Source organism: Cryptomeria japonica, chromosome 9 (assembly GCF_030272615.1).
Source record: "Cryptomeria japonica chromosome 9, Sugi_1.0, whole genome shotgun sequence".
Taxonomy (NCBI): Eukaryota; Viridiplantae; Streptophyta; class Pinopsida; order Cupressales; family Cupressaceae; genus Cryptomeria; species Cryptomeria japonica.
The window spans coordinates 462247098-462268521 of record NC_081413.1 but is presented as its reverse complement, the minus strand read 5'-3'; positions in this window follow the sequence as shown (position 1 = coordinate 462268521).

The window sequence follows — 21424 nt, the reverse complement described above, 5'->3', positions numbered from 1 at the left end:
CTAGTTTAGGAGCTAGTTTTCATTTTAAATTCTTTGCCTTAACCTTTATCTTTTCTTTGCCTTTTTCTAACTTCTCTATTTTCTCTTCAAGATCTGCAATGTTCTTTTCAATTTCCAAAAATGAATCTGATGTTCCTATTAAATTGTCAGCAATATTGTTAATTTCTTCTTGTGCTTTGTTGATCTTTGAATCTATGTCTTCTATCAAAATGTCAGGTTTGTAGGTATCTTTGTACAGTTTCTTGATTTCCAAAATTGTTTCTCCTAGTGCCGGTAATAAGGTTTCCATTTTTTCCTTATTATTATTCACTATTTCCTCAAAGAATTTTTCTTTCTCCTTATTCAATCTTTCTTTGAGTGTGTCTTCATTTATCTGATCAACTGTCAAAATGTTACCGATGATGTATTTAAACAATGTGTTCAGTTGACCTAAAGAATCTTTATTGTCCAAAATGCACTTGCATGCTATCAATTTAAGAATAGGAATTGTGTCATCAATAGCCTTATAGGCTTGTGCATTACACTCTATGATTTTCTTAATAGAATCCAATAATACCTCTATCACGTTCGTTGATCTTAATTCTATCATTGAAGTACCGGATGTCTACCCAACTGTATTCACAATTTCCATACTGTTGGTCGTAGTAATAACTTTGCTTGTTTCGACCTCTGGTAGGTCAGTTTGTGTTTGCATTTTGACTAGCAAAGGTTTAGGATTTTCAGTTGTTTTCGGTGGCACTATCTCAGTTTGAACCTGTACCTTGGCCTATTTTTGTTCCCATTTCTCAACCTGTACCTCAGAGGGTTTCTCTGTGCTCTCAACTGCCAGTTTCTCTGTATTCACCTCTGCACTATCCATTACCGGTTTTCCTGATTGTTTCTCAATTTTATCTAGTGGTGCTTCTGATGGTTTCCCAGTGGTGTTCTCTGTCGGTTTCTCTATTTGAGTAGGTTTTTTTGTGCTTATATTTACAGTATCACAAACCCCAATCTCAACATTTGTAGCCGAAGGCTCAGTAGCCACATCTTTCTTCTTATCCTCAGTGGTCTCTTTATCTACCACAATATTTACCTCTTGGGTGTCTATATTCATAGTATACAAAATTTCAGACTCAGGATTTGTATCCTCTTGAGGAGTCTCCATACTCTCTGTAGCTGGTTGAGTGTCAACAGTTTCTATCGGTGGAGTATCAAAAGGAGGTGGGGGTAAGTTTTCAGTTATTTTTTAGGTTTGGAGGTCCACCTACCTTACCTTTCCCCTTATCTCTATCATTTTGGTAGAATTTGATAGTCTTAGGTCTTTTAAGTTCTTCTTGTTCCTCTTTTGCAACAAAGAATATATCCCATTGATCCGCAGTCTGTTTCAAAATTTCATTCACTCTTCTCGTCATCAGTGCTACATGCCAGTGGCCGGTTGAAAATAGTGTTCAGATGGCCTCACTAATTAATTGATCTATCTCTTCAGTAGATTTCACTGGGTGAATTGCAAGCAATTTTTCTATTTTTATCTTTTTGTCTAGGTCAACAATAGCTACCCTTCTAGCTTCTAGTCTCCTATATAAATCATTGGGTATATCATCAACAATTTCCATCAAAAATTTCTTGTATATGTCCAAGTGTAAGATTACACTATTCTCTACGCTTTCTTTATCATCATTAGAAAGTGTGTTATACAGCTTGCTAATATTTTTCAGTCTACCATGCTTTGCTATTTCACTTCAGAGTTTGTCTAGTGGAGCAATATCTTGTTTTGCCTTCTTCTTCTTTGGAGTTAACTTCTTAACTGGAGGCCTAGCTGCTTGTTGCTTTTTTCTTGTTCTCCTGGGTGTAGGTGAGGGTGTCGATGAGGGTTTTCTTTTCATTGCTACCCTTTTGAATACCGCCAATTTCTCACTATCAGAAGAATTTGCAACCGGTGAAAGATGAGTTTCCGGTTGAAGTCCTTCCAGCTCACTTTCCTTGATACCAGTCTGCTTCAATACATCTTCCTTAATTGCTTTAGCTTGTCTAGTTCCCTTCCTCACTGTTTGTTCAACTTTCTTAACTCTTTTCCTAGACTAAATGCCACTCTCAATTGTTTCTGCATTGACAAAGACTTTCTCAAATGGTTCCTTTGGTTCTTCAAGGAGGGCTTTTGCATAAGTTTCAATTATGTTATCATCTGTTTCGTATCCCATTTCAGTTACCCAGATAGTCCTAGGGACAACTGCCTCCATCCAAATTTGATCTTTCTTAATTACAAAACATATTTATTTTTTATATTTATCTACAATTGCCTGAGACAACCTTATTCTTGTCTTCATTCAAGCCTTCAATGCTTGAAAATGTTCATTTATATTTTTCTCTTTATTTTCTCCCATGTTGTTTAATGTGTCCAATAGTTGCTTTCCTACTAGTATATCAAAGCCAAAGTCTTTCCTACTAATACCGAGTACTTCCTTAGTAATGTACAACATCAAACATACAAGCAAATTTCCAAATCTGAAAGTTCCTTTCTTATCTCCTTTGATTTTCTTTAGATTGTCTATCAATTCATCTTTAAGCCATTCACACACATCTATTATTGCATTGTCGTTCACCATGTCATACGTACTTTTAATACATAGGCTAGATACTAAGTTTAACCTATTAACATGTGTAGCCTTATAGCCAAGGATCATACTAACAAATCTAACATTTATTTCCTTTACATCATTGACTCTTAGAGACCTCTTGTCAAATGTTGCGCTGGTTAGGTCCATCACAGTGTCATTTGAGACCCTTTTAGTCCTATCAGACCTACTACCGGTGGAAGGTAAGCCTGTTACTGCCCTAACTACTTCTTTGGTGATCTTATGGATGGAATCCAACCAAAAGAATTTTCCATGGACTCTGCTTAGGACTATTCTTATCACATCTTCAGGAAAGTTAGGAATGCTAAGAATACCCACAAAACCTAGGGTTTCTACTAGCTTGTGTTCCAGTTTGATATTGCCATTTACATCACAAATCACAATCCTATACATGTTCTTGATTTTTTAATCTCCTAATTCCTCTATATGACAATGTATGTATATCCTAGGATCCTCTGCATAAACTACTCCCTTAGGTATTTTTGAAAATTCACCTATGGTATCATCCTTCTTCACAATTTTGGGAACAAGTTTGAATACGGGTCTAGGGCGCTTGATAACTTCAATCATAGTAGGATTTGCAATAAATTCAGGTGTGGATGAGGAATCCATAGTTATAAATACCTCAATCTACCTTAAGGATGAGTTCTTAGATGAACTGCTTCACTTTTTTGCTAAGGATGCCTTTGCTCGGGAATTTTTGTGCTCTCGAAGATTTGAATGCTTGGTGAATGAAAAAGGAGCCAAAAAACTTAATTTATAATGTTATTTTCTCCAACTACCACATTTAATGCTTGTTAGTTAAGCCACAACTTAACTCATTTGCCAGTAAAGAGGTGATCCAACTTTTGACCATCAACCGAGGGTATATTAGCACGTTTTTCAATTTGTTGCTAAACCCCCAAAGGATTTTCCTTCAGTTCTAAGATGAAGAGTCTCCTATCGGTGGAGTGATACTCTATTCTACTAGTGGAGGAGTATTCCCATCAACATTCTAATCTGACTTTCTAATCCATTGCTTTGAGAATTCTTGCTTTACCTCTTCAACTTTTTCTTTACCTTTCAATCTGGGTCCTTTGTTATTTGTCGGTGATGTCTTGCTTCTACAAAATTTTGCAATATATCCGATTTTGTTACAAGGATAACAAGTCACATTATTTTTCTAAATAGCTTTCCCATATCCTATGTTGGTTTGTGTTCTGCATTGATTAGATAAGTGTCCAAATCTTCCACAAACATAACATCTTACATTCATTCTGCAATTTTCTGAATTGTGACCAACTTTGTTGCATTTAGAACATTGACCGGTGGGTATATTAGTGTTCTGATAGTTTCTAGATCTACAATGATTTTCTTTATGACCATACTTGTTACAGTTAAAGCATTTCCCATTAAATTTGTAAGCATTAGGTTGTCTTACTGGTTTACTCTGATCATGATTGTTTGCAGTACCAGAGCTTTCACCAACTTCAAAGCCAAGGCAATTTGTATCACCATTAGGTTTTTGATTCTTTAGCATGTCAACAAGTTCTTCTGAACTTTTCTTGAATTTTTCCTTGTGTTGATTTGCAGCAGCCAATTCACTCTCCAAGATTCCTTTCTGTCTCATGAGTTCATTTGTGTCATTTTGCATATGCATCAAGTATGTCTTCAACATATCATTTTCATGACTAAGTCTTGTGTTTTCATTCCCAGTATCATTCAGTCTTCTAACCAAGTCCTCTTCATTCTTCTTCTGATTTTAAGTTTCTTTACAAAATCTCATAGTCATATCTTGCATCTCATTCTTCATTGTACTGTTTTCTTCTCTTAGTTTGTTTACCAAATCATTAAGAGTTTCCTTTTCATCATCATTATTCTGCATCTTTTCACAAAGTTCTCTTCTCTTATTCCTTGCAATAGTGAGATTTTCTTGAAGTCCTTTAATAATATCCTGTGCAACCTTCAGATCATCTTCAAGTTTGATATTTTTTACTTTTTCTGCATCATAGTCTGAAAGAGTTGTTTCCAATTGCTTTCTCAAGTTTTCCATCTCTACCAGTGTCAAGATCTTCCTCAAGTTGTTAGGCTTTTGAAAATAGAGGACCAGGCTCTGATACCAATTGTTAGGATTCCCAAAGATACTAAGAGGGGAGGGTGAATCAGTATCTGACCGGTATAAGAATTTACTTGAATTATAACATGAAAAACACTTCAAAACTGTGTACCGGTAAACCAAAAATAATGCAGTAAATAAGAACAACAACTACAACATAAGAGACACACCATAACACAATATTTTAACAAGGAAACCCGATGTGGGAAAAACCTCAGTGGGTTTTGTGACCCACAATATTCGCTTATTTGCTAGTAAGCGAATATTGTGGGTCACAAATCCCAATGAGGTTTTTTCCCACACTGGGTTTCCTCATTAAAATATCATGGTATAGTGTGTCTCTTATGTTGTGGTTGTTGTTCTTATTTACTGCATTATTTTTGGTTTACCGGTACATAGTTTTGAAGTGCTTTTCATGTTATAATTCAAGTAAATTCTTATACCGGTCAAATACTGATTCACCCCCCCTCTTTGTATCTTTGGAAATCCTAACAGATGTAACTTTGTGATTGCTGAGTTGCTAGGGTAGAAAGTTTCGACAGACTTTTTTTTTGATACTTGTGGATTTTCAATTAAGGCATTTATTAGTGAATAAAATTAGACATTTTCAGCAACTTTCAAATCTGTGTATTTGAATGCAGAAAACAAAATCTTTGTTGGGATAAATCAATTTGTGTTGAATTCATTTCTTATTTGATTATCTACATTCGTACGTCTATGAATAAATGTAGTAAGTAATTCTTTTGTTAAATTTGTGTGGATCTGATTCCCTTGTCCTGTGAGAGACGAGAGAGACTCAATCAGAGTCCATGATTTTATTGCTTCTTTAATTAAATTTTTTGAAGTAGAGTTATTTTTATTGTAAATTTGTGGGTTTACATATAGAGCTTTATCTTCTTGACATTCATGTGGTGTTGATTGATGAATGTGAAAAGCCTTCTCTCACTTTCTAGTTAAAAGTGAAGTTACTGTTTGTGTGTGTTTAAAATTTCATTAAACATCATACGGGAAGATGCACCCTTATGTAGAGGGTAAACAATTCATTGGATTACCCAACTGTTGGTTCTATTTGTCTTTCATAAAACTAAGGGTATGCATGAGTTATTTTTTATAAAATTACGAAAGGGGAAATTTGTTAACCAACAGTTTTTTGGTGACTCTACTGGGGAGTCAGATATAAGACTGGAGGCTGAATCATAAGATCAGTAAGGTTGTCTGTTTGAAGTGAGTACTGCATTATAAACAAGATGGAGTCAAGAAGATATATGAGAACTTAGAGGCATGAAGGGATGATTGATTCTATTTTCTAGGAAATCCAAAACTCCAACATCTTAACCTCCTTTACACCTAGAAGAAGAGCCAAGAATAGACCTCCAACTCCCTCTTCTGTATCTCCTGCATCTCCTACCTATCAAGCCCTAACATTACATGGTATTTCTTTCCCTAGTGTAATCAACCCTAAACCTTTGAATATCATTTTACCTATGGCTGTTAATAATCGCTGGGGCCCTACGGTAGGACCACTTGCACTTGGTGGAAATATTAATCCTTGGCCCAAAGGAGAAAGAGATCATTTTCCTAAATTCAGTGGTGATGGAAATGTCTCAAAAGGTAAGCATTTGAATGCATTTAATGTTGCTTGTGGTGTTCTAGTTGTTCAACATGAAGATGTAGCTATGAGATTGTTTGTACAAACATTGACTGAAGTGGTAGCAGATTCATTTTATCATTTACCAAATGGTGCAATTACGAATTGGCAAGATCTTAAAACTAGGTTTGAGGCTAGGTTCAAATTAGCAGAAGATGAACATTCTCTTCTAGCCCAATTATCCCAGTTAAAGAAAGAGATTCCTGAATCTATGAGAGATTTTGTGGATAAGTTTGATAAAAATGTTCATAAGATTCCAACAAACCAAAGGCCTTCTGATGATAATTTAAAATGATTTTTCATCAATTCTATGCTCTCTAAGATTGGTTTCTTGATCCATAGGCAATGAGTAGAAGCCCTAGTCGATGTGAAAACATTGGAAGTAGAACTAGAAGATGATTTGATCACTACAAGAAAGTGGAAGAGAGAAGTTCAAACTTCCACATCACAGGCATTAACTTCATCTGATCCTATGATTCAATGATTAATGAAAGACATGATAACCTTGGAGAGGCAATTACCCAAAACTAATACATCTTATCCACAACCTTATCAAGATATTTCAAGGAAGGTCCCTAATCAATCAACATGAGTTGGGAGTAGAGTTTTACAATTGCCTCCTACACAACAAAGACTAGCGATTGAGGCACCCCCATCTATAGCCAACATGTGTATCTTGCATCTTACTAATGATCATGATGGAAATTCTTGCCCGAAAATGGTACGTTATGTTCTACTGGTTGGTCAAAAGGAGACATTGTTGGAGTTAAGTGAAGAATAATCTCCCAGGTAGCCTGACAACTTTGAAATCCACTTCCTAGTGTATGAGTCTTATTCAAAAAGAGGAGGTGATATTTTGGTAACCCTGGAAGATCCTTCCTATGCTATGTTGACCGTAAATCAATATAATGTCAAACCTCAAGGTCCTCCTTTGTCTCCTATTGTGAACCCCAAAGGTAAGGAGATCATCTCCTGGTTTCATAATAATAATTTCAGACCTCAAGAACCTCAGTTATTGAAATATATAGAAACTGATGATTCGTTTGATATTGTTGACTTTTGTAAATCCTCTTGGATTCAAATTATGCTAGCTTAATATCTTAAATTAAACCCTAAAGAACTTGATAGGTTGGTTAAGTTTGCAAAAGGAAATAATGCATATGTACAAGCTGATATGATATAACAGTTAACTAATGTTGCATTGTCCTCCCAACGAGATATGTCAACTTGTCCTAGTACCAATGAAGCTTCCCCTAAAATTGTTGCCCATCAAGTTAATGACATGTTGTTTGTCCTTGAATCAAAACCTCAGCTTTTTTATATATCCCTGTTCATAAATGGTCATAAACTGAATAGTTGTATTATAGACTGATGCCTCATATAACATCATGTCATCTGTTGTAGCCAAGGCCTTGAGATTATCCTTAACAAAAACCTTTGGTAGATGTTATTCCATGGAATCCAAAAAAATACCCTTGCTAGGACAGATTAAAGATGCTCAAGTGGCCCTTGCTGCTCATCTCGATAAAAGAGTTAGGTTAACTATTTTGATAGTTGATATTCTTGCAAGTTATGGAATGTTACTGAGTCACACATTTTGTAGAGACCTAGGAGGCGAGATTAAGATGGACTGGTCTCAGGCCACCATTCCCATAGGGAAACAACAGGTCATTTTACAACCAAAGCCTAAATCTAAGTTCACTGTTTTTCCTTTTGACGATCCAAAGGCACAAATATTGTACCATGAATGTGAATTTGGGAATTATATGATCTTATCTGATAATGAAGTTGTGGGAAATTTGTCTCAGCCTAAGGCACTTGATGACCTATGGATAATGGAGTTTGATGGAAGTTGTTCAAAATCAAGTTCTGGAGTCGGAGTAGTTCTTATTCCTCCTCCTAGAAAACATATTCCTTTCTCTTTCAAGTTGGAGTTTAAAAATACAAACAATACTACTGAGTATGAGGCATTATTGTCGGGAATAGCTGAAGCAAAGAAATTGGGAGTGAAACTGTTATGGATAAAAGGAGATGGCGAGTTGATTGTAAAACAAGTAAGAGGGTTATTCACTGTAAAGAATGAAAGATTAAAGCACTACCGGAATAGGGTATGGGATGAAATTGAAGGTTTTGATGATTTTTCTATTGAATTTAGCCCATGTGAATTCAATTCTAAAGATGATTATTTAGTCGCGTTGACTTGTCTCTTGATTCCCCATCTTGAATTCATATTATATAATTATCGGGTGGAGTTAGTATATAGACCAAGTGTCCTCGATAACTTCAAATTTTGGTAGGTCTTTGAAAATAATAAGCACATCAAAAACTTTATACATTGTGTATAAATGTTCATAACAACATTCTTTGAAGGTTCTGAAATAGAATGTAAGGAATTCTCCCCAGATCTAGGAGAGAAACCACGAGAAGAAATTATTCAATTAAAAGGAAACAAAATTCCCAGAGGGTTAGTGTCTTTAGAGAACCTTTTTGACTAGAAAGATCCTTTCATCAAGAGGAAGGATGAATGATTGCCAGCAACTCATGATTATTGTGATTATGAGAGGATAAATATTGGCAATGAAGAAGATCCCAAGTTCATCAATTTGGGAAAGTGTTGTACCCCTGAGGAAAAAATAAGATTCATTAATTTGCTAATAGAATATAGGGACGTGTTTGCCTGGTGCTATGATGACCTAAAAAATTTTACAGATGGGCAGTTTCAATACCATATTCCTATGAAACCAGGAACAAGTCCATTCAGGAAGAAGTTGAGAAACTTTAATCCCAAGGTTGCAGAGGCCATCTTCAAGGAGGTGGATAAAATTTTAAAGGAAAAAAATATATATCCTATTCATCATTCCACGTGGATAGCTAATATAGTTCCAGTTCGCAAAAAGAATGGATAAATAAGGATTTGTGTGGATTTTAGAAATTTGAATCAAGCTAGTTTGAAGGATAATTATTTGCTGCCTACTATGGATCATATTTTGCAAATAGTCTTGGGTTCTTAAATGATGCCTATGTTAGACTGGTTTAGAGGTTACAACCATATTAGTGTGTCAGAAAAGGATCAGCATAAAACAACTTTCACTACTTCCTCGGTACCTTTGCATATAACCGAATGTCGTTTGCTTTGATAAATGCTGGAGCAGCCTTCCAGAGGGATTTGAACTTGTCATTTGGAAACTTCAAACATAAAATAATTGTTATGTACTTCGATGATTTAACTATTTTCTGGAAAAGGAGAAAGCATCATTTGAGAGACTTAAGAAAAGTTTTCCAAACGTGCAGAGAGCATGAAGTATCTTTGAATCCAAAGAAGTTAGTGTTTGGTGTTATTGAAGGTAAACTCCTTGGTCACGTCATTTCCAAAGGGGGCGTCAAGGTAGATCCAAAGAGGGTGAAGGCATTCCAGTAGATAATTTTAGCATCAAATAGAAATGGAGTTAGGTCCTTCTTTGGTCAAGTGAATTTTTTGAGAAGGTTTGTTCCTGATTTTGCAGAAATTACCCGACACAGTAAATTTGATGAGTGAAAAACAAGTATTCAGATGAAATGATGAAGGGAAGAAATAATTTGAGGTGGTAAAAGAATATATAGTGTAGGCTCCTGTGCTTATCAATCCATATTTTAAGAAGGATTTCATCATGTACTGTTATGCCTCTGAGCATACTATGTCAGGAATTTTATTGTAAAAAAATGAGGAAAATAAGGAAGTTCCAATCGCCTTCATGAGTGTACAGCTCAAGAAGCATGAACTGAAATATTCATTGATGGGGATGCAAGCATTTGCAGTGGTAAAAGCTGTTAAATACTTCATGTATTATATTCTTCTTTCTCATGCAACAGTGTATGTGCCGTACTCGGCTGTTAAAAGTATTTTGACACAACAAGATATTGGAATGAATAGCAGAGCTTCATGGGTATCAAAAATATAGGAGTTCAATCTAGATATTAAACCAACTAAATTGGTAAGGGGGCAAGGCTTATGTAAATTGATTGCATAAATTAAAGATGAAGTGCAAGAAGAGTTACCTCTGGTTCTATTTGTAGGTCTTCAATATTCTTGGTTTGCAGATGTTTCATTTTACCTAGCCTATAGAGAGTATCCTAAGCATTTATCACCTAAGGAGAAATGCAATTTTAGGTTGAAGCTGCTAAGTATGTCATCTTTGTTGATGTTTTGTACAAGAAGGGATTGGATGGGAATTTCTCACATTGTGTTGATAAGGAACATCAGGAGGCTCTTCTAAAAAAATTCCATAATAAAGCTTGTGGCGGACATTTTTATTCGATAGTGACTGCCTATTAAATTTTCAGAAACTACTACTATTGGCCAGGCATGTTCAAGGATGCTTACACCTGGGTGGAAAATTGTAAAAAATGCAAGTTGTTCACAGGAAAGCCACAACTTGCGGCATTACCCTAAGACTTCTTGTTATTAACAAACCATTTAAACAATGGGGGTTGGATTTCGTAGGTCCATTGTCACTCATTTCAATTGTTGGACATACACATATACTCACTGCAACCAATTATTTTACCAAATGGGTGGAAGTTGTCCCTATGCAAAAGACTACATCTAAAGTGGTTTTTGATTTCTTAAAAGAAAATATTTTAGTTCGATTTGGAGTTCCTCAGAAGATAGTGACTGAGATCACTACGAATTTCTCCTCTACAAAAAATCTCTATGTTTTTTTATGATCATGGGATTTCTCTTGCCCACTCATCAGATTACTATCCGTAAGGCAATAGTCAGAAAAAATCCAGAAATAAGAATTTGATAAACATTATGAAAAAGTTGGTGAGTGAGAATTCGAAGGACTAGCACAAGAAACTTTATGAGGATCTCTGAGCGGATAGGATGTCTTTTAAAAGGGCAATAGGGATGTCTTGATTTGAATTGGTGTATGGTATGGGGGTACAATTATCTTTTCTTCTAGAACTGGTAGCTTTGAGGTTACAAATAGTGGTTGAGGATGCATTTTTTAAAGATTCCTTGGAAAAAAAATCATGCATTTGATGAAGATAGAGGGGAAAATGGATAAACTCATTGACTGGATCACTAAGCATCAGCTACGTGCCAAGAATTTTTTTGATAAGAGAGCCAGACCCAGGAGATTTATGTTGAGAGATTAGGTCTTACTCCAAGATAGAAGAAGAGAACCTAAAGGGGCACATGGTAAATTTGAATGACTATGGAAAGGTCCATTCTTTATTCATGAGGTAAAAGGACCAAATTCTTTCAAGCTTTCCTATATTGATGGTGTTGTTCTTCCCCTGTCTTACAATGGATAGGATCTTGAGATTTATAAGTTGTAAGAAAGTGTCCCCTGCGTGTTTTGTAGGTTAGATTTTTTTTCTTTTTGGTTGTGTCAATTTTGGTGTATTCTTTTTGTTGGTCTCGGTCTTATTTTCCATCTTTTGTGCGAAACTAGAGATTCAGAATTCCTCCCTAGTCCTTTAACAGTCCCGGTCCCCCAGTCAGAGCTGATGTTACCCTCCTCATTTTCCTGGGGCATTTTTGTTCTCACGTTATTTAAAAATGGGTGTTTATTTAGTTTGGGTTTGTGTAATTCTTCATTTTGGTCTTATTAATTTTGTCTTGAACTGAACCTTTCAGTTGTACCTTTTCAGAAGTTCAAGGTTCAAGTTCAAATGGAGCATGTTGTATCACGAGTTTGTTCTAATTAAAAAGTTAACAATCTTAGTGTCAATTGTTATTGAACTTGAACTATTGAACCTTTTCAAAAGTTCAAGGTTCAAGTTCAAAGTTGAGAAAGTCGAGTCTTGTCAAAGTCCTGTCTTTGTAACATGTAAGTCGCGGCCTTGTGGTGTCTTTGTCTTAGTTTGTCCTTGTTCTTTTATTTTGAACTTGAACTTTTGAAATGGTTCTTAGAGGGTTTAAAGTTGAAAGTTCAAGGATTGATTAACTTTGGACATAAAAGTGGCAGACATGAAAATGATGAAGCATCAACATGGAGGGAATATTCCAGATTTAAAAGTTGAACTTTGAGGGAATGAGTCATGATGAAGAGCTGCACTTGAGGATAATTATTTTAGGGAAGGATTGGTGGGAAAAGACTTGTTATTAATGATTTGTTAGAATTAACTCTTTTCAGAATAATTTAGCATGGATAAGCATGCAATTATGATTATATCAAATGATGTGACTGATTTTTAAGCCTGTTCTCAAGATTTTCTCTATTTAAAAAAAAAACGAAATACTTACCTTCTTCATTTGCCTAATTTGGTAAGTAAGGGATTTATACAGGCGATATTTTCTATTATTTTTCCTTTGGATTGTGAGCTCTGCATGAAAGGTGAGTTCAAAATATTCTTCTCATACCTGTGATTTCTTAAATTGGAAGCCTTGCTTGGTTGTTCAGTTGGTTTAGTTCGTCTCCCTTGTTGTTTTTTCTTTTTGTTGGTAAATTCAAAATGAGACCTAAATTGCCCAAGATAGACCAAAAGTCTTGGTTAGTTTGTACCTTGCCAAAATTAGGAGACACTTTTATTGCATCAGTAGACCTAGATGAACTCCATGAAAGGGCACAAAATCCCACTAGCTCTCCCTTAATATAGAGGATTATGGATAGTGGGTTAGTGGAAGCGATAACTTTACCATTTGCGGTGTCATTTCTTGAGTTGGTTCTAGAATGCATGAATAGATATGACCCTATTGAGAGATGTATAAGAAGCACAGATGGTGAGGTTTTTCTTAGGGTTAGTCAGGATGTTGTTGTTGCTGTTATGAAAATACCTAAGAAGGAGCAATATGAGGATTGGATGATGTGTATGTCACAAGGGATTTTCTCATAAAAGAAATAATTCGATAGGAATTTTATTGCAAGGAATTGGTTATTAAAGTTTAAAAGAAGAGGTTCCTAACTCCCAAATCCATTGACGTGGGAACATCAAATCAAAGAAGTCAGGGACATAATCATTATGTTACATAGAGTGAGAGGGAACCAAATTTCCTTTTATTGGGTAGATTGGATGTACGACTTCATACAGGTTATATTTAGTGAGAAAAGATGTACTGACTGATTTAACATGTAGGTATGAGTTGCTTCGGTAACAAAAACTTCTATATGTGATCATATCTTCTGTATTGTCTGGCATGTGTTAGACCATGGCCTAGTTTGTACCATGAAGCAAGGGTGGGTAATATGAGAATATTTGAATATCATCCGCATCTTCAACAACAAAGGTCTTGTGAAAATTATCATAAACTACATGACATATTCCTAGGCAGGATGGTGTATGAACTGAAGGGAAACATTCATAAAAGATTGCCAAATGAAGAAATACAATTGATTGGTACTTATGGAAGTTGCTTCATACAATTTCCCAAGTTTACTTACCTAAGGGTAGGTTTTTTTTAAGGAGAACCATACAAGCTACCTAGATATGCATTTGATAGATAGATTTTAATGGAGATATGCAGACAACTAGCCTATATTTATACAAAGTATAGAGCTAGATATCAGTCAGGTATCTCATTTCCAATTCAATTAACTTATTTTATTTGTAGTAGTGTCTCTGATTCCTTGAACTTGGAACTTGAATTTAAGAAATTGAAGTATCCATTATATGGTCTACAAGAAAATTTTGATGCTAGAGGGTTTACCTTCGACCATCTGACATTGAGAAAAGATTTTGTTCATGTGCCAAATATTGAGGATTTTTGTGCTAATTGTTGTGATGAGTTTGAAGTTAGGAAGAGGACACACCAAAGGTTCACCCTGCAATAGGTCATGGCCTTTGAGTTGAAAATGAACATTGCTAATATCAAGGATAATAAGAGTGAATTGATGGATCCTCAATTTGTGGATGATAGGGAGAAAGGAGCCATTCCGGAAGTGGAGAGGGAAAAGATGAGGAGTACCAGATCCAAATGAGGAAATTCCCAATTATCAGAAGAATTGAGAGATGGCTAAGAGAGCGAAGAATGGGCAAGGACTCTCAGAAAGGTTCAACCTCATCCTCTAAAGTCCCATTGGATAACTCTCATGTTACATCTTGTGTTGTAGGATCATCCAGAATACAAACTAAAGTTAGTCAGAGTGCTAGGCTAGTGGAAATCAAAAGAGAACTAGTTCCTACTAGCATTGCCAGGTCCAGAACTAGAACCAAAGCTAAGAAATCTCTTGTGTATTCAGTGGTATTTGATTTAGAAACCTCTCCTGATATGGAAGATCCTTTGACTCATCTAGACTTGGACGTGCTAAATGTTGATGATAACAAATGACTCTCAATAGGTGGACATTTTGGTAAACACTACTACCACATTAGTAGTAGGAAATGAAAAAGAAACCACAGTCGGGTCTGATGAAACCTCTATGCACACTGAGCCTCTTTGGTTAGAAAATACCCTGAATAGCAAAAAAAGGATTGTAGTTCCAGTTTCGATCCCTTTGGAAGATATGGTGAGCAAATGCTTGGGGAATAATCCCAAAGTGAAGAAATTGAAAACTATTTCAAAACTTGACTTTGATGCTGATGGTGGGAATTGGACTACAGAGATAGAACGTCCATTGACAGATGAGAAAATATAGGACCCTATAGTCCAAGATTTTACTGTTGAAAAGGTGAATATTGGTGTAGCTTCCCGGGCCACGGATGTTCTTCATCTTGAATCTTCCACAAAAAAAATCATAACGAGGACCTGGATGGATGAAAAAGATAAAAAGGAACTAAAAGAAACCTTGAGACAAATGGAAGAATATATTGATGCAATTCATGGGTTAGAGCCCCAACCATTGTCTGCTCAACCAACACTCTTTGCTCCTAAATCCCCTAGCAATCAGAAGCTTCTCGTAGAAGTACAAAGGAACAAAATGGTGCATGCGGTGTTCCTTGAATGGTTAGATACGATCAAGAAAGAGGGAAAATAATACATTGGGAATTTGAGCAAGGTGTATGATGATTTTGCTAAACTTATCTGAGAATTGGGAAAGGAAAACACAACCTAGAAGAACAAAGAAGCCAAATGTGACCATACAATAGTTCACATGGAAGAAGTTCAAAAGCAAGGCGTAATGAACATTGAATGGAGAAATTCGATAATAAAATAGAGCTATGAGGAATTTGTTAAACTTGGGCAAGAATTGTCTTAATTGATACAAAACATGTTTAAAGATATAAAATGCATTGGAGTGAAATATATGAAGGAGGATGGACAAATCGCTGACACCGCTGATGCCATAAGAAAATCTTATGAAGTACAAATTGATATGGCTAGGAATGCAACAGTGGCCACAAAGAAATATTTTTCCACCATTGTTAAAATTGAATCCTTACTATTTTTATGCATAGATCATTTAAAGAACCATGTGGATAAAGTAAAATAGGTGCGCCATGATAAAGAGGTTTGGCAACAACGGATTTTACACATAGGCATTCAAAATGAACTTGTCATCCAACAAGTCACGGAGGCATTCACAGAGGAGAAGAAGGATCAAACTGGTCGCTCGTTGCCATGAATTGGATAATTGTTCTCGTGTTATCTATATTTTCTGCTATTTTTTGTCAAAAAAAATGTATTTTAAACTTAGTTTTAAAAATAGACTATTTAAACTTACCCTCGGGCAGAGCGATGTAACTTTGTGGTTATCGAGTGGTTAGGGTAGAAAGTTTAGCTATATATTTCTGGAAAAAGACTTTCAAAATGTCCAAGAAATTTTGTAAAGATTGACAAAAAAAAATTTAGATACTGGTGAATTTTCAATGAAGGCATTTTATCAATGAATAAAATTAGACATTTTCAGCAACTTTCAAATCTATGCATTTTAATGCAGAAAAGAAAATCTCTATTGGGATAAATTTATTTGTGTTGAATTTGTTGCTTCTTTGATTATCCACTTTCATATATCTATGAATGAATGTAGTAAGTACTTATTTTGTTAACTTTGTGTGGATCTGATTCCCCTTGTCCTGTGAGACACGAGAGAGATTCGATCAGAGTCCATGATTTTATCACTTCTTTAATTAAAATTTCTAAAGTAAAGTTATTTTTTATTGTAAATCTGTGGGTTTACATATAGATTTTTATCTTCCTATCATTCATGTGGTGTTTACTGATGAATGTGAAAAGCCTTTTCTCGCTTTATGGTTAAAAGTGAAGTTAATATTTGTGTCTGTTCAAAAATTTATTGAACATCATACAGAAAGATACACCCTTATGCAGAGGGTAAACAATTCATTGGATTACCCAACTATTGGTTTTATTTGTCTTTCACAAAACTAAGGGTATGCATGAGTCATTTATTATAAAATTATGAAAGGCTAAATCTGTTAACCAATATAAAGGATAGAAGAATATTATTAGCTGTTGTAGTTGCAGCTGCCTTGATACACGTACACAAAATGTGGAAACATTGATAAAGCATTCAAATTGTTTGACAAAATGCCTCAAAGAATTATGGAAGCATTGATAAGGCATGTAAATTGTTTGACATAATTATTTTGTTTCTATTAGTATGCCGGAAAATATTTTTCATGTCAAATTTTGGATGGTCGGATTTTGGTCATGTAACGTCCATTTGGGGTGTATTAACAGAATCATGATGTTTGGACAACACTGTAATGAGTTCTCTCTGCTACCCCATCTTTGTGCATAGACATCTTGAATGGATTAAGTATATTAAGAGTGTTTTTTATGGCGGATCTAATTGTATTTAGACCGATGCTCTCTATATTTCCCATTGTCACACAACGTATTGTTTGTCATATATGATTAGTAATGCAAGGCCAGTTTTAGGCTTAGGAAATCTAGAGCTTTTAGGAATAGTATTTGTTGTCAAGTGTGAAGGATAATCAATGGATTTGCAACATCTTTTTAACATCCCTTGACATTCTCTTCCTTGCAGGGAGGGTCTAGCACCTCCACCGACGCTCTTTCTTTATCTATGTTTTCTCTCACCCGCTCTACCAAGTGCATATTGTTGTAGTATTTGGAATACATAATAAAATTTAAATCTTTATGATTGTTTTATATGTTATGTTAATCTTTTTACTAAATGATAATTTTATAGTAGAAAGTTTCTATTCACATTATTTAAAATATATGTTTACAATGCAATCTTATATAAATGAATAGATGGATAGATAAATGTTTTTTATTAAGGAAAAACTAGGTTTTACATGGACCCAAAATCAAAGAGTTACAAATAAAATATTTAAACATAATATTCACCAGATGAGAAGGCTACATAGCCAGGATGAAAAGCCAAGAACGCCAAAACAAAAAACCAACTAAAAAGTAGACACAAAAAGGAACCCCCTAACCTAAAGACTTTAGAGTTTCAGCCACCTTGGTCTCAAGGGTACATATATCCCGAGCAACTTTCTTCAGGTCCTGAACCTATAGAAACTTTGTCTCCGCTTTCCTCTTCAAGTTGGTTCTAGCTGTTTTGTAGGGTCATGAATCCTCTTTTCTGTCTTTGTCCTCTTCAAGATCCATAATCAGGGTTCCCTTTTGAGTTGCTTCCTATTTCTCCACCATGGTACTCAAAGTAGAGGCAGTTTGCTTGACTATCTTGTGGTTCTGCTCCATTATATTAATCATGATGCCTCTAATCTTCTCCATTTCCCCTTCCATGTGCTTCATTTTTTTCTCATTATCAATTTTCATTTTCTCCATAACCTGAGTTGTTCTTTGTAAACATTCAGCCATCGAGACTTTTCCTCTTCAATCCATAAAGCCCCATTAACATTCTGAGTCATGCCTTTGGTTTCCAACTCTTCCAACTTGCTAGAGATGGCTCTGTTCTTGATGCTGAGCTCTTTAATATCATGAAATACCCATTTGATCAACCAAAAATAATTGAATGCTCCATTTCTTGCAATAGAAAGGATATCATCAAGGAATTCCTTGTCCAGTTTAAAATAATAAACATTCAGGTTGAGGTTACCTTGGAATCTAGGGCAATTCTCCCTATCAGTGGTTGGGTGCGAAGAAAAGAAACCCTTTGCATCTTTAGAAAAAATAGTACTATTATCAGGGGTGTCTTCATAGTATGACACAAGTTTCTTCTTAGAAGTCTTCTTCTCCCTTTCTAGTATGTCTTTAGAGGAACCCTTGGAATTATCTTTAGGATTATTAGTAGAGACCTCATTTTTGCTTGAGAGCTTGCTCTATTTACTTTTCTTGATCCCCTTCTTGGAAGAAGGGGACTCCTCCCAATCTAACTCTGAATCCTCATCATTTTTAAACATGCTAACATCAGTAAAATAACCTTCAGAGGCTGAGACAAAGATAGGGTTTGACGGGGTAGACATTTAACTATAGTGCTCATAGATCAATCTAATGAGGCCCGCATGCATCACTGAGTTTTTCCTAGAGCTCTTTCTATGCAGCTTAATGCTATGGTTCAAAGAAAAGAACAAATAATGGGGAAAGGAAACCTTCACTTTATCATGGAAGTTGTTGAGAAGAGAAAAGTGATAGCCATATATCCTGGTGAATCAAGCATCCAAAATGATATACACCATGATAATTCTTAGAAATTCCCTCCAAATAGTCTTGAGAGTCCCAAATTCAAAGTAACTACTAGAAATTTTAACAAGATCTTTCCTCTCTTCCTCAGTTTTTGGAAATTTAAGGACAAATTTGTCGGAGAACTTCCTATCCATGAAGAATTTAACACCCTTTGTAGAGAGCCCAATAACTTCACCAATAACATTCTCGTCAACTTCTACCCTCCGACCAAAGGGGATAATTTCGCCCTCCTTCCAATTCTTTGCAAAATACTGGGTGATTTTAGGGTTTGGGCCATGAAGCTTGTTAATGAAGGGGACCAGTCCCCCTCTTTTGATTTGTCTCTTGAGTTTGGGCTTCTTCTTACTCTTGTCACACGTAATCGGCTCAACCTGTTTCCTACTGCCTCCCATTTTTATAGTGATATTTTCTCTACACTTCACAGCTAGAATGAATAAAGAACAAATCCAACAATAGATCCAAGATGCCCAAAAAATGTGTCAAACTTTGTCGCCTTTAAGAGTAATTAATGCACCTTCGTCATGATGAATAAGGGCCAAGTACTGATCCTTTTCCATATCAATCATCATTAAAAGCGGAAGCTTTCCCATGCATGATATCAAAGCCTATTAAGGCTCTGACACCAACACCAAGATCATTGTAGGCATGCCACGTACGTCGTCCATTTAGCTTTACCCCCTCATTGGCAAAAAAATCAGCCATCTGATCAGCTTCCCGATAAATGTGGGTTATCTTAACTTTGTCAAAGTTGGTGAGGATGAGCTTAGCCTCATCTATCCATCTTTGATAGTCTATGATGGGGTCGTCTTCCCTTGTAGACAGTCAATAATAGTTTTTGAATCTCCCTCTATCCAAAATTTTTTGAAATTCTTTTTATAAGCTAAGGAGATAACATTGTAAGCCCCTATGGCTTCGGCAATGTGGTTGGATTGGGAACTCAGGGAGAGTGCCACTGCCGAAATAATATTTCCATTATCATCTCTTAACACTCCCCCACTCCCAGTCGGCCCTAGGTTTCACTTGGCCACCTCATGATAGATGAATGTTTATCAATCATATATAAATGTATCAAGAGATTTGATCACTTTCTCAAAATTATATTTTCCTATTTTCACTTACACTTGCTTAAGAGAAATTAACATTTTTTTAATTCAATATAAACCTTTAAAATAACAGTGAAGCACACATTTATGCCCTAATATTCCTCACTGTGTGACAAAAAAAAGAAAGGATAAATTTGAGTATAATTTCAAATATCATATGAACTAGCATATATATATATAAAGAAAACCAAGAGATATTGAAGCTTTCATTTTTCTATTATTCCAAACAAAGAAAGGTCAACATGAATATATCCATTGGAAGATTCAAGAATAATACATCTTCATTGATCATAATTAATGGATTCCATGGGACATTAAATCCAAGATTATGGATATGCAACTTTTTACTTTTGGCTTTATTTTGTTTGATATTCATGATTTTTAGTATTCTTAATTGAGTTTAAAAATAAATAAATAAACTACTCTATCACATTCATCTTTTAATTAAGATAAAACATGAATTGGCTAATATGTTAAATCATTATTTCTAAATCAAGTTATTACAATAGCAAAAGAACTATAAATGATCATTAAAAAATGGTCATTTGTAACAACATTTGAAAAGATGTTTGAGCTATATTAGTGGTTTATTATGTATTTTGGCTCATTAAAGAACTTCATAATATTAATAAGCATCATTATGGAGATTTTATGACACCATGTGAAAATTTAATTAGTATTTAAATGGTGCCTCACAATAATATTTTTTGGTCCTACAATAAAACATATTACCCTTTAAATGACAAAGACTAGAGATATTCATTTCAACAATGCTATACAAACATTCTAGATTGAAATGTATCCCTGCATCTCCCCAGGAATAATAGAAAGCAATTTGCAGTAGGTGGATGATTTATAATAAGAAGTATATTTTCTTCATTACTATCAAATAGGTTGAATAATAATAAATTATTAATTAAAAAGTAAATTTAAATAACAATTCTAATTATTTATTATTTTGTATTGATTGTTTATAACTATTAAAAAATCATTCATCTTTTTGACATGTTAAATTGTGGCAACATGATTTAGTATTTTCTTAAAAAATTTGATCATTTTGACAAATATTATAAAGTTACAAAATAGATTGAAATTCATGAATTACTAAAACATGTCACGACCTAAGCAAGGATCGATCATATTCTTATAAAAAAAATTAAAAATAGAACTTGTCTTTCTAATATCAAGCTTTCTAAAAATTCAAAAATAGTGTCTAATTCAACTATTTAATTATAAATAAATAATTGTTAGACATTTTTGGCATTTATAATTATATAAATTACTATTGGATTTATCCATTGTATAGTTACCCGTACCCCTTAACATATTGGCTAGGTTCAAGGTCTTAAAGGAGTACCAACCCCTACAATCCCTTTGGAACAAAGAGAACATTTTGACTGTGATATCTCCAACTGAGGTTATTTTGTTATGGAAAACCACTTTCCACGACATCAATACATA